Source organism: Cebus imitator, unplaced genomic scaffold (genome assembly GCF_001604975.1).
Source record: "Cebus imitator isolate Cc_AM_T3 unplaced genomic scaffold, Cebus_imitator-1.0 Scaffold159, whole genome shotgun sequence".
NCBI lineage: Eukaryota > Metazoa > Chordata > Mammalia > Primates > Cebidae > Cebus > Cebus imitator.
Genome location: NW_016107474.1, coordinates 3,282,232 through 3,294,430, shown reverse-complemented (window position 1 = coordinate 3,294,430; position 12,199 = coordinate 3,282,232). Strand labels below are relative to the sequence as shown.

Genomic DNA, 12,199 nt, shown 5'->3' with positions numbered 1-12,199 from the left:
GGTGTCATGAGCTGGGGCTGTGGACGTCCTGGGACACACAGGCCAGCCGGGCCAAGCACCCTGCCCCGCTGAGAGGCAGCCTGCACGTGGGCAGCCAAGACCCCAAGCCCGAGTGTTCCGAGCGAGCCCCCGAGTGCATGGTGGGTGTGGTGGTTACAGAAGAAAGTGCCCCTCTGGGGGTTCCCTTTGGGCTGTGGAGGCAGGTGGGGGTTCAGCCAAGCACAGACGCAACACGGTGGTGGCCGAGGAAGCCCAATGGCAGCCACTCAGGGTGACCCTGGCAGAGTTTTTTTTAAAGATGAATTTGTTTTTAAATGTCAGAAACAAACATAATTCACCGTCTTTAAGGGTATACTTCAGGGGGTTTGCGTAGGCACACTGTTTACATCCAGCACCACGACCTACCCCAGAACTCGCCCACCACCTCAGAAAGAACCCCTCAGCCTCGCAGATGGCGTGGGGACCGAACGGCTGGCTGCGGCCTGGCTGGTAATGGGGGGAGGGCACAGGGAAGGCCAGAGGGCTCGGGGCCTGGGTGACTGCTGGCTACAGCCAAGAGGACATCGCAAGGGCAGGGGGCATGGACAGGCAGGGACGGGAGTGAGGATGTCCAAAGGCCCCTGTGCCAAGAGTCCTCCTGCCCTCACGCAGGCATCACCCTCGCTTCCAGGGGGTCAAATCCCAGTGACTGAGGAGGGAGCACCTCCCCAGAGGCTGAGGCCCCGGAAGCTCTGTGGCTTGGGGGTCCACAAAAACCCTGCCCAGACTGATGAGACCCAGGGGGTGCACGGTCACTCCCCCCCCCCACACACAACCACTCACAGGGCTGTGGATTTGTACACAGGTCAGTGTCTGGCTCACCCTCCCCACATTCCATTCCCCGGCCCCTGACACAGGCCCGGGGCGGATCTCCACCCTCAACAGCCACACACAGCACGCAACCAGGGTCCAGCACAGGCCAAGGTTCCCAACAGGGCAGGCCGAGAGGTGCCCCATATAGCACCACAGCACAGCGTCCACCGGGGCGGGCTCCGGCAGGACCAGGCACACGCCCACCGACCAGCAGCAACAGGCATCCAGGCACCCAGATGCTGGGTCACAGCAGCTGGGAGCTCATGGGAATCAGCGCTGCCCTTTGAGGAGGCGTGGTACAATTGAGCACCTTCTGTTTGCAAAAGCCCCACTTGGGAGGCACCTGCAGCCCAGGGCATGGTAGAAGCATGCATCAGACACCCTTCCCAGAAAGAGAACCTCAGGCCAGCGACTCCTGGCATCCTCCCCAGCTTCTGCTCAGAACTGGCCTTGCTTCCGGGGCAGAAGCAGCCTCACGTACCCTTCACTGCGTCCTGAGGGTGCACACGTACGTTCACCAAAGAAAACTGCTCCTTACAGGGGTGCTCAGAGGCCTCAGCCAGCCAGTTGCCTCAGTGGGGTGAGCAGGAGGCAGAGGCCCCATGGGCACCCCGATGTCAAAATACAGCTGTGCTCTCCAAAAGCTGCTCCCTTGGAGTGGGGCAGCTGCCCCGTCCCCAGGACACGGTCCTGCTGCCTCCCGCAGAAATGCTATCTGGGCCTCTCTTAAGGCAGATTCCTAGGCTTGTGTGCAGCCTGCACAACTGGACACAGACGCTCCATAGCAGACACTCAGTCAAGCCAGATCCGCTATGCCCAGAGCAGCCCAGATACATTCACATTGTGCCCAGCAACCCCTGAACTGCCCAAGCCAAGGCTCCCCCTTTGTCACGCTCCCACCCATCAGGACCCGGCCCAGGTGGGGAGTGAGGCTGACAGCTGCCGGCCCTGAGGTGTGACCCAGCCCCAGATGGACCAGCACTACTGCTCACACCCTGAGAACTCCAACACAAGCCGGCTGGGCCAGCACCGGGGACCGGGCACTGTGCCCAGCGGGCTACTAGATCCACCCAGGGAAGGGACACGCAGGCGGCAGGGCAGGGCTCCACGCCCCTCACCTCAGGGGCAGAGGGTGGGAAAGGAGAACCGGCCTCAGCCCTCCTGATCTGTGGGTTTGCTCCAGACACTGGCGGGTATGTCTTTTTCTGCACGTATTTAGATAGATCAAGTTCGCTTTAAGTTTTTGGGGAAAAAAAAAAAACTAAGGAAAGGATCTTTCTCTTAAAAAAAAAATTGGCATGGAACTTCCACGGCTCTTTGGTTCCAGCTGTGACGGTTTTACTGCACTACGATTCTGCCCCGTGTAACTCACCCATCAAGCACGCGGTCCCACGGTTCCAGCACGTTCGGAGTTGTGCAGCCTTCACCACAATCCGTTTAAGAGCATCTCCCTCGCCCCAAAAGGAACCTCTACCCACAAGCAGCCCCTCCCCTCTCCTTCAGCCCACGCACGGAGGGGCCTGTTCTGGACATTTCCCATCAAGGGAATCCCATGCTGCGTGGCCTTTCTTGTCAGGCTTGTCACTGGGAGCTGTGTTTTCATGGCTCATCCACAGCGCAGTGGCTTACAGAAGCTCCCTCCTTCCTGTGGCTGAGTGACAGTCCACAGTGTGCCTCGGTTTACCGGCTCCTTGCTCTTCTGCCTCTCAGTGGGTGGCACACAAGCTGGGCCCCACCGTGTGGCCACTGCGAACAGTACTGTGCCCAGCTCTCTCTTTTTTTTGGGAGACAGTATCTCACTCTGTTGCCCAGACTGGGCTGGAGTACAATGGTGCAATCAGGGCTCAATGCAGCCTCAATCTCCTGGGTTCAAGGGATCCTACCACCTCAGCCTCCTGAAGAGTTGGGACTAAAGTCATGTGCCACCAGGTCTGGCTGGTTTTTTTTTTTTGGTAGAGACACAGTCTTGCTATGGTGCCCAGGCTCGTCTTGAACTCCTGGACTCAATTGATCCTCCCATGTCAGTGGCCCACGGCACTGGGCTTACAGGCACGGGTGACCACGCCCACCCCACCTCTCTGCGATGCTCACACCCGGCCTTGGGCCCCTTGGAAGCCCTCCTTTGCACCCAGCCCAAACCCAGGGTGCCCCTGTCCAGATTCCAGCAGCTGTGAGTGGGGAAAATGTGGACATTTGCGCTCTGGAGCTGAACAAAGAAAGAAACACACCAAGAGATGCCACCCATTGAGGCGGACGCTGCTGACCGATCGTGGCCTGGGCTCCTGCTGCCCAGCAGAAAAGTTGGGAACAACGGCCAAGTGTGCTCTGGGTCCTCCCTGGGGACCGGACAGACAGAGCGGGGAGCTGGGAGCAGCAGCTTCTGAGCCCCACTATGTGCCAAGCCCCAGGGACCTCAGAGATGTCTCTGTACCCCAACTCTACAAACAGGGAGAAGCTTGCAGCCCCTGGCGCATGAGGGTACACAGAGACTGAGAGCTGCCTGCCTCCAGACTCTGCGCTGCTCCATCCCTCCGAACCCCTCCTCCCAGAGAGAACCCTCGCCACGACCAAGACAGTGGCCACTCGAGTCTCTAAGCCTCGTTTCTGAGCACCAGTGGGTGAGAAAGTGAGAGAGACAGGAGGGGAGGGAAGCCTCTCTGGGGCAGGGACTTGCCTGGGGCCAGGGGAGGCCATCGACACTCAGCACACTCAGCGGCCTTATCCCTGCTGGGGGGGCTGCTCACCAGCCAGCTCAGCCTCGATTGATGCCCCCACAACGCCAGGCCCATTAGCGAGGCTGGCGCTCGGCCCTCCAACCCTTATTCTCACCGCGTGGCTGGAGCAGGAAGGTCTGCGATTGCTATAATTAACTGGCGTATTCAGCCAGGAGTGAGTCAATGAAACGGATCTGGATTGGGGATGACAAGAGGCAGCGCGCGCCCGCATCACCTCTGCTGTCTGACCTCGAAGATTAGCGCCGAGGCCCACGGGCAGATGTGATTAACAGCTGAGACCCCACAGTCAGCCGGGGAGCGGATTGGAGCGCCGCCGCAGCACGCGTCAACCACCCAGGCTCGGCCCGCCCCGCCACCCAAAAACCATGGCACCCCCGGAGAGTCCTCAGCCTGTAAGAGGCGCCAGGCCTCAGGTACTGGAGACGGAGGTGGGTGGGGCCTCACCATGGTCAGGCCCCAAAGCCACAGGCCATGGCCAGGCCAGCAGAGCATGGAAAGAAAGGGGAGGGCGGAACACTCAGAGGAGTAGACTCCCTGGCCAAACTCAGCAAAGGCACTCCCCGGCGGCTGTCCTGCTCAGCCCTCAGCCCCTACCCACCCCCGAGCCCAGCCACGCTGCATCAAATCAGGGGGGTGACAGAGAGAACCAACGGTGACTAACAATCTTCCCTAAAGAAGGTCCCTGAAATGTCTCTGTGAGATGCCCACTCTTGTGGCCAGGACTGCCCAGAGCTAAGCAGGGCCAGAGCCCCAGGGGACGGGGCTCAGGTGTCCACAGCCCGTGCCTACCCCACACTGCCAACGGAGACACAGGGAGGGGCAGCTCGAACAGATGTGTGAGTGACAGAGCTCCGTATCAGCCCCGCAGGAGGAGGGTCGCCAGCTGCGCTTTGCCTCCTGCTTGTCAACCATTCGGGGGCAGGTGCCGGCCAGGGAGGGAGCGCAGGGGATCCTGTGTGTCCACTCACCTGGGGGCTCTTCCCTCCCGTCTTCTGTTCTGTCCCCAAGTCAGTATTCAAATTTTTTTGAGACAGAGTCTCGCTCCGTCACCAGGCTGGGGTACAGTGGCTTGATCTCGGCTCACTGCAACCTGCCCCTCCCAATTCAAGTGATTCTCCTGCTTCAGCCTCCCCAGTAGCTGGGATTACAGGTACATGCCACCACACCCAGCCTATTTTTCTATTTTTATTAGAGACGTGTTTTCACCGTGTTGGCCAGGATGGTCTCAGACTCCTGACCTTGTGATCCACTCGCCTCAGCCTCCCAAAAGCATGAGCCACTGAGCCCAGCCTAGTTTTTTTTTTTTTTAATTAAAAAATATTTTTAGAGGCAGGGTCTCTCTCTGTCACCCAGGCTGGAATGCACTGCTGTGATCGTGACTCACTGCAGCCTCGACCTCCAGGGCTCAAGTGATCCTCCTGCCTCAGCCTCCGAGAAGCTGGGACTACAGGCATGTGGCACCAGGCTCAGCCCTCAGCTCAACCTTTAAGCAGCCTCTGAGCAGAGGCTACCCAGCAGGAACCTTGGTGTATCATGTGCCATGACTATGGAACAGCCACGCCCACGGCGATGCCAACAGCCTCCCAGGCCTCATTCTACCAGCTGGGCTGAACAGCCGGGAGGGAGGGGTGGGCCCACAGAACCTGCGCCTCTCAGGGCTCCTCCTCCACTCTCTGCCCTCACCTGCCGACCTGTTTCCATCCGAAACCTGGGAACTCGGCCCTGGCGGACTCGTCCTGACGTGGACGTGGAAAGAAGCCCGGCTGGAGGCGACCCAGTGGGTCCACGGGAGCCACAGGAAGCCACCAGCCAGTGAGTGGGACAGGGACTGAATCACCCAGCCGCCTTCCTTGAAATCTACCCGGCAGACCCCAAAGGAACGAGCCAGTCAGCCCCCTGCCCACAGGGAATCATCCGGGTCCAGGAGGTCGAGCCCCCGTCACACAGGTGACGAGAACAGGTGGGGAAGCCTTCTGGAATCACTGACGCCCCGGCACACAGGACGGTGGGCACACCACAAGTGCAGGGCTAAAGTCACAGCCGCGACCCCTGCATTTCAGGGTGAAATGGCCAGACGAAGGAGCAGTGGCCGCCCTACGAGGCTCCCAGGATGGGGGTCTCCCAACCTGCAGGCTGCGTCCACCCACAAGGCCCCACCTCACAACCACAAAGCGTGCAGGGCGGCTGGCCAGCGGTGGGCTCCTCTGACCACCTGGCCATGCTGTGCCACAGTCACCAAACCCAAACTGACAACGGAAGGTGTGGGTTTCTATGGGAGGTGTGGGTTCCTGGTTGGAAATGTATTTTCCTGGGGCCGGGAGGGTCCACAGGGGGCCAAAGGAGCTGAGAAGGGAACCCTGAGGGAGGTGGGGTGTTGGGGTGAGGAGGAAGACAGGGGTGGGGTGGCTGGGGAGACCTCGCCTCTGTCATCCCAGGACAGCCCCGTCGGCTGACACGCCAAGTCCTGGGCCCCACCACCCCGCCCACGCTCCCCTCTCTGCTATGCAGAGAAGGGGCCAGGATAGGTTGTGAGGTCTACTCCGTGGGCATTGCTCCCCTGGCTCTAGACTCCCCTGCCCCTCCTTATCCCAGCCAGGAGCACGCAGGGGCAGCGTGAGGACAGGACGCCGAAGCGCTCACACCTGCGCTGGAGACAGACGGGCTCCAGACGCCTGCAGAGCCGCTGCCGCAGACTGACACCCACGCGAGGCCCGCCTGCCAGGCGGGATCCTTCCTCCGTGTTTGTTTTACTGTTTTCTTTGAGAGGCAGCTTTCCAAGGCAGCAGCAGAAAGGGGAGCCTCTCCCCCGCCTAGGCTGGCTCCACGGCGGAATCGCACCCACGGCAGCTCACGGGAAGGCTCCACGCTCCCTGCTCACTCGGGCAGGAGCTGGGTTTCCGGTGGCACCAGGGACCGAACAATAACCACACCTGCCACTCCTCTTGCCTGCAAAACCAGTGACAAGACGAGGCAGGCAGCCAGCAGACACCGCCGGGCCCCTTGGGCCTCGATGACAAGAGAGCAGTTCCAGCTCCACCGCCACGCCCCTCAACCCTGTTCTGTGCCCCAAGCCGGGCTGTGGGTGGCTGGGCCACACTTGCTTGGAGAGGCCCAGGGCCACTTCCAGGGCGGGCACCACAAGCCCCCTGGCTGGAATTAAGGGAGCAAAGTGTGGGCGGGAAAGCCATGAGTCCTAGCTACTAGGCTGGTGACAACAAGGAAGGGTGGGAACAAGCTCAGCCCTTTGTGCACCCAATCCCAGCTCCCTGCACCACGGGTGCCTCTAGAGGCAAGGCGGGGCTTCCTCTCCAGCCAGGACCACCTGCTCAGAACCGTCCTCCAGACGGCGGCTCTCTCCCGGCCCAGCTGGGAAGGCGGCGGCACCACTCTGTTCCCGGGGCAAAGGCCGGCAGCATGGTCACCCTTCACTGTTTCCCAGGGAGAGGTGCCCGGCCCCAGGTGCTGCCTGTGCCTCCTGGAGCAGCTGAGGACACTCGAGGCTCCCCATACTTCCGCCCCCCGCTGCCTCGGCAGACGGGCGCTCCTTCCCCGTGGGAGGCTGCTGGCTGCTGCGCACGGCAAGCAGATGCCACACAGCTTGCGAGGGCGCCTGGCAGCAGCCTTGGCTTCACTGCACACCGGTGGGGGCGGTGGTGGGGGCTCCAAGGCCTGTCCTCCGCAGGGGCCACAGGGGAAGGGCCAGAGCCACCAGGCAGCCCCCAGCCCGGACAGTTCTGGGGCAGGCCCGACAGCTGGCAGACCCCCTGCGTGGCTCAGGGCTGCCTTCAGGGTGTGGGGCTGGGGGTGCGTGGCACAAGGCCTTGCTCCAGGCACAGGTGTCCCTGGGGCACCCTCAGGGCAACAAGCATCTCCAAGTATAAGGGATGATGTAGGATCCTGAAACTCCTGCCAGGCAGGCTAGGCCTGGCACCCGAGAGGCTCAGAGGGGGTCCCACGCTGCCCAGGGCCGGGGCCCACGGCTGGGACACACCCTCCAGTCTTGGGACTCCTAGGCTGGGTTTCAGGTATCTATGGGGGTGGTCAGGTCTCTGTGAGAAGAGGTCCTGGTAATCGAGGCAGGCAGGGAGGCGGTGGCCAGGCTGTCATTCCCAGGAGCGGAGAGGGCCCAGCTTGCATCCGAGGAGCCTGCGCTACGGCGGGAGATGTCGCAGCAGCGTGTGGGGGGGAGGGAGGCGGGGAGGGCCGGGCTGCCCCAGGGACATCCATTGGTGGCTGCGGCAATGTGGACAAACAAAAAGACCAAGAGCCACCAGGGCGGAACAGGGTCAGGGACGCCTGGGCTCAGGCCGGAACCCTGGCCGGTTGCTGGGAAGGGGCCGGGGGTGCAACCCAGCATCAGCTCGGGCTCACACCCAAACCTGCAGCCCAAGGCTCCTTCCAGAATGCACCGCGTGGGCCTTGGGTACTCCCAGCCCCACTTCCACCCAAAAAGTCAACAGGCAGCCACCGGGCCTGCCTGCACCCCGCACCACTGCAGACACTGCCCAGGGCCATCAGAGGGAAGCCTCGGCGGACACACACCTTCCAGCCCCACCCAGGAGCACATGCCTTCCGGGGCAGATGATGAGGGTCGCAGGGGCAGGTCTGGGAGTGCAGGGAGGGGTGGGGCAGGGTGCGGGGGAGGGGGGCGTGGCAGGAATGATGAAGGTGACAGGGGGCAGCGTTAGGGTGGGGGACAGGAAAGGGGAGGCGGGGGCGGGGCTAGGGTGGAGGACTGCATTTACGCTCCCACCACTCACGCACCCAGCTGAGCACATTCCTACTCAGTCCTCACGATTCACGAGGTGGAGACCTGCTCCTCACCCAAGAAAAACCAGAAGCTCAGCGAGGTGAAGCAGCCTTTCTGGATCACACAGCAAGGAAGGAAGGTGTCAGGGGTGTGCGTCAGCAATTCCCAGGGGTCCCCCCCACCCCAGAAGCCTCAGCCTCGGGACAGCGTAGGTTGAAGGGTCAGGCTGGCCCTGGGGATGGGCATCTGGCCCTGCGCTAGTGGGCGGGCGACTGAGCTTTGAAGGTGAGAACACGTCTCGGCGCCACCAGAAAAATAAATCCCAGCGGCGGGCCTCCTCTTCCTCCCTTTCCCAACCTTTCTCCCGGGCGACGCATGCCATGGCTTGGTCTGAATTGAATTTTTAAACTGCACCCTTGAGACACGAGGAGGAGAGAAGCGCGGGCAATCGCGGTCCGATTGTGAAAAATGAGAGGCACTTTCAGAAGTCGGGTGCATGCTGGAGAGGACGCTCAGGCAGGTGAGGAGGCTGCAGCGGGCGGGGCCAAGGGCACCCCCGAGGAGGGGCCGCATGGGGCTGCATAGCCTCTGCGGTTCCCTGGGTGCCACCAGCCCTGCCACCTCCCCCTGCAGCTCTGGGAGCTGCCCTGCTTCCATCCCTGCCCCCTGCCCAGGATGTGCCGTCGCCAGGAGGTGGCCCTGGCTGCAGGCCTGTGAGCTGACCCGCTCAGCTGCTAGCCTGCAGGGGCTTGGTGCCCTCTTGAGCACCTAGCAGACACCAGAGGGACGCAGCTCCCTGGGAGGCGTGGCTTTCAGAGGCCCAGCCTCCCTTTCTGCAATGGCGGGGAGGAGGCTATGGAGTCTCAGGCACAAGTTGGGGGTTGGAATTCCCCACGCCACTTACAATGTGGGACCTGGGCATGCCGGAGGCTCAGTTCCCATCCACCAGAGGCAAGAGTTGTGTTAGCATCACAGTAAGTGTGCCAGGTGCACAGCAGGCGCACAACACACAGCTACTGTGTGAGGAACGTGGGAGGCCCTAGCTGGTCCACCCCCAGGATGCAGCAGAAAGGCAGCTTCAGGTTCTCGGCCCCACCCAGCTCTTCTCGGCCCCACCCAGCTCTCCCCAGTCGGGGCTGCCCAGCCAGGAGAGGCGGTAAGGGCTGTCAATGCCGCAGACTACCCACGAGGACCAGGAGACATCACACTCAGAGGAGCCCAGACACACACCTAGGCAGCCCACGTGTACCAAACACCCAGAACAGACCCGTCTACAGAGGCAGAAAGACCAGCCGCCAGGGGCTGGGGGAGGGCGTGGGGGATGCTGGCAAATGCAGCTGAGGTTCTACTCTCAAGGGTAACCCGAACGTTCTAGAATTGAGAGAGCTGACGGTTGCACAACTGTGCACGAAAATCACCGAATCACGCACTTCTACGGGGTGAATTTTATGGCATGTGAATTATAACTAAAAAAATTTTAAATAAAAAATCCAGACCCCTCCCACTGCCAAGTCCACTGAGGATTCTCCCTGCTGCCCTCTGGTGCAGGTGAAGAGGTGCCACAGGGAGTTGGGTGCACAGGGAGCGGGCCCCACACGTCCCTGCGGTCACCCAGGATTCCACACCCCCAGGAAGGCAGGGTTAGCGTGTTGACGGCCAGAGACTCTTTGGTGCGCCCAACGCCAGCTCCCTGCACAACAGCAGTGTTGCTAGGGGTAAGGGGAGCTTCCTCTCCAGCAGGGACCGCCAGGACCCCCTGCTCAGAACTGTCCTCCCACAGACAGCTGTCCCAGCCCACCCGGGAAGGCCCAGCAGGAGCAGGACACAGGCATGGCCCTACCCTCGGTGGCCACTGTCTTGCGACTTGACCTCTGAACCTTGGCCTCTGCACCTGCACGAGGGGCCCGGGACGGCTGCCGGCCAGTTCCACAGACGGGGAAAGGTGAGGTCAGGGTCGGATCAACTCCATGAGAACGGGGACCAGGTGCACTAAGGGGCTGAGGTCACGAGGGGGAGTAACCCGGTCCCTCCTCATCCAGACCAAGGCCGGACCTGGGTTGACCAGATGGAGACTCATCAAGACGGGGGGGGGGCACCAAGGGCCCAGCCGCAAACACTGCTGCACATCTGCAGACCCCGAGCCCCACACATCTCAGCTTCCCGGTTCAACAGGAGGTGACCTGCGTGAGTGCCCTGGCAGGCACAGGCAGCAGCACCGCTCGCCTGCCCTCCCGAGACCCTGTGCCACCCAGTTCCAGGCATCCATCCTGGGGGATCCTTCCCAGAGCCTTTTCCCAGTGCCCAAGCCACAGCTGGGAGGGGATGGGCCCCGAGGCCACGGTGTCTGGCCTCCTGCCATGGGCGCCCATCAGCACACTTTGTTCCCGGCCAGTGGGGACCAGCGGCCTCTGGCACTCAGGCCGCCCGCTGGCCAAGCAATCAAGCCAAGTGCTGGGGCCAGGCTGGGGCAGCAGAGAGGAGGCCCCACGAGGCAGGCTCCTGCTGTGACACCCGTGAAGTGCGGGGCCCACGGAGGGAAGCTGAGTCTGAACACCTCTCCACCACGTTCCTTGGCAGGCAGGGAAACCTGCCCTTTCCTGACCTCATCCCCTGCAGCGTTACCCAGGGTGGAGCCCAGAGGCCCCAAAGCAGACACAGCTGCTGGCTGAAGCCAGGATACAGGGCTAACCCAGACCCAGCAGCACCAGCGCCAGCCACGTGTCACCCGTGGCCTCAGAAATCCCGCGCCAGCCCTGGTTCTCCTGCCCCGAAACGCTGAGAAAAAAGACAACCAGAGCAGGAGGGGCTGGGCCAGCTCTGCCCTCACTTCTCAGCCGTCCCTCCCTTCCCTCCGCCCCTCTCAGGAGAGCCTGAGTCTCAACTCCAAGGTCAACGTCCTCCCGGGGTATATCCTCAGCTGCCTTGTTCACCACCCCAGAGAGCCCAGGATGCCAGGGGGCACCAGGCAGGGTGCCTGCTTCCCCTGAGCCATCTGCCTGCAGCTGCCCAGCCTCTTAACACAGGTGGGGCCCGTGCAGCCCGGCTGCTCAGGCATGGCCAGGGAGTCCCCTGCCCCAGGCGTGGAGGGTTTTCTGGTGGTCCCAGCTGAGCCTGGTTCAACAAGAGGAGCCAGGAGGCAAGGGGGTGCCCCCTGGTGGTAGAGAACCCAGGCCCCACCTGGCCTCCCTTCTGGGCCAGTGCCCCCACCCTTCAGTGCCAGGTTTGTCCTTTTTCACTCCTCGGTCTCCAATGAGCAGAGGCAGAAAGGACCTGGGAAGCAGACATTCAGAAAGGAGGCGACCCCCAGCCCGCGTCGTCAGGGCAAGTGTCCCCTCTGCCAAGCTGGAACCCCAGCATGTAAAGACAGACACCACTCCTGTCCATGCTGCTCTCTGGCTGCTCAGGAGGGCCCTGGAACCGGGATCCTAACCCTTGGGCCTTTGAGGGGAATGAAGCAGGTGACAGGCAGAGCCACTGGGGTCCCTGCTTCAGCAGTTCCCTGCCCATGAGCAGTGAGGCCAGAGGGTGTCCGAGGCCTGGCCAGAATCCACAGCGCCAAGGCCCCCCGCAGCTCCAGCCGCCCACTGCCCCTCCCATTCATGCCAGTAGCAGCCTGGGCACAGGCAGTCAATGGTGATAATGGGCCCCAAAAAGCGTCCCAAAGTCAGAACCAAAGGGGGCCTCTCTAGAGCCTCACTGGACAGACCAAATAAATGGAGCTCAGAGGGTCAGCACTTGCCCAAGGCACACAGCACGTCTCGTCCCGGTGATACCAAGAGCCAAGGCTCAGGACCCCCGGAGGCCCCCATCTGCGCCCCCTGGTGTTAAACAGTGGTAGGGTCTGCTGTGCCAGAGACCCCCG

The 12,199-nt window shown here is 62.1% G+C and overlaps 1 protein-coding gene across 7 annotated transcripts in view; it reads right to left on the bottom strand.

Moving 5' to 3' along the window:
* Positions 1 to 12,199, bottom strand: part of GSE1 (Gse1 coiled-coil protein) — a 314,063-nt gene that overhangs the window by 25,850 nt on the left and 276,014 nt on the right. The gene's annotated exons all lie outside the window — the stretch shown is intronic.